General features: G+C 36.3%; 1 non-coding gene across 1 annotated transcript; it reads right to left on the minus strand.

Annotated features, from left to right (window-relative positions):
- Positions 1 to 536: 536 nt before the first annotated feature.
- Positions 537 to 643, minus strand: LOC141567763 (U6 spliceosomal RNA). Its single transcript, XR_012490593.1, has one exon. It is a non-coding gene; the product is annotated as a U6 spliceosomal RNA (small nuclear RNA).
- Positions 644 to 1,736: the final 1,093 nt, after the last annotated feature.

Consider the following 1,736-nt stretch of genomic DNA (forward strand, 5'->3'; position numbering starts at 1 on the left):
TTACAGTGTTTAAATTGCTGTCTGGACATCAACCTGATGCATAATTATGCCTTGATTACTATCTCCAGTCCAGCATGTCTGTCCGTAAGTATAAAAAAATACAATAGTGGGAAATTCAGTAATAACAGGTGATTCTACAAATTGTTATTCTTCTGAGCTGTTATGTAGTAAGCATAAACACATAAACAAAACCCAGCTTGCTCTAGTCAGTGTCTTCCAGTTGCAATATTCAGAGTTTGAAGGCTGTGTTTGCCTCTGCTCTGCTGAGTAACACTGGACCAGCCATTTAGCTATCCTATGACCATTCAAATATGTAAAACTGTTGACAAAGGACCAGCATTTTAAGAACTTGGGGTCCTCTTAATGAAGCAGTATTAACATACATTTTTCCCCCTAACTTTTGTATGTTAGTAAAATACATACAACATAAAATGTACCATGTTAATCATTTTTAAATGGACAGGTCACAGTGGTTTTAAGTACATTCATATTGTCCTGCAACCATCACTACATTCCATTTCCAGAACTCTTTTCTTAAAAACATGGAATGCTTTATGAATTTGCGTGTCATCGTTGAACAGGTGTCATGCTAATATTTTCTGTATTGTTCCAATTTTAGTATACGTGCTGCCGAAGTGAGTGCTAATACACATTTTAAAGAAAACACTTATTCATGTAAAGAAGAAAAAAATTACAGAAACAGTGATCCTAAAAGATAAGCAAGAACCATTTGATTATTATTATTATCATCAGATAGGGGCTTAGGTCAATTCCGTATCAGGATATTGAGGCATGGAGTGGGGCTATGAAGTTCTCCCATATAGTACTTTTTGATTCTACACTCAGAGACTGAATATAGGGATAGGTTGTCAGATCCAAAGTGATGTTTGCTGCATTTTCTCAATTTATCTGGCTAAAAATGAAACAACTTAAAAAGGACTCCAACCCATATGAACTGAGCTCTTACTACCATGTTTCCCCGAAAATAAGACCTAGCCAGACCAACAGCTCTAATGTGTCTTTTGGAACAAAAAATTAATATAAGACCTGGTGTTATTTTAATAGAATATAAGACTGGGTATAATAATATAATGTAATATAATATAATATAATATAATATAATATAATATAATATAATACCAGATCTTATATTATTTTTGCTCCAAAAGATGCATTAGAGCTGATGTGCTGGCTAGGTCTTATTTTCGGGGAAACACGGTATGTACCTGGCACTGGGCTCAAGAATGCACAGGCTTTGTCCCGCTTAATCTGACAAGTATGCAGTGAGGTAATTCTCTTATTTTCACTTTAAAGATAATGAAACTGAGACTCGGAGAGGTATAATTAACTGCTCCCGGTCTCATAACCAGTAAGCTGTGGGTGACAGAAGTAGCTCCAGGCCCGCCTGACTCCACAGCCCTTGGTTTTAACCTCTGTGCTCTGTTGTGTCCATTTTGAAGTGATGGCAGACAACACCTGCCCCCAATTTTTTAAATTTATGGCCTTAGATAATCTCCCCAGACTCACCCTGTTCTTATTAACATGTCGTTTCTGCTTTTGCAAACACATGCCAAACAATGATACTTGCCTCATCAAAGTTTGGAATTGGACTCTCACAATTATTTCTAAGTGTTTTACAAACAAACATTTTCTCTATGGCTGAACTCAAGATTTGTGGTTTTGGGGGATGGGGAAGATTTCATCAATGTTCTTCAGTGCACTTTCTCTGTATTTCT

The sequence above is a fragment of the Rhinolophus sinicus genome, linkage group LG11, assembly GCF_036562045.2.
Source record: "Rhinolophus sinicus isolate RSC01 linkage group LG11, ASM3656204v1, whole genome shotgun sequence".
NCBI lineage: Eukaryota > Metazoa > Chordata > Mammalia > Chiroptera > Rhinolophidae > Rhinolophus > Rhinolophus sinicus.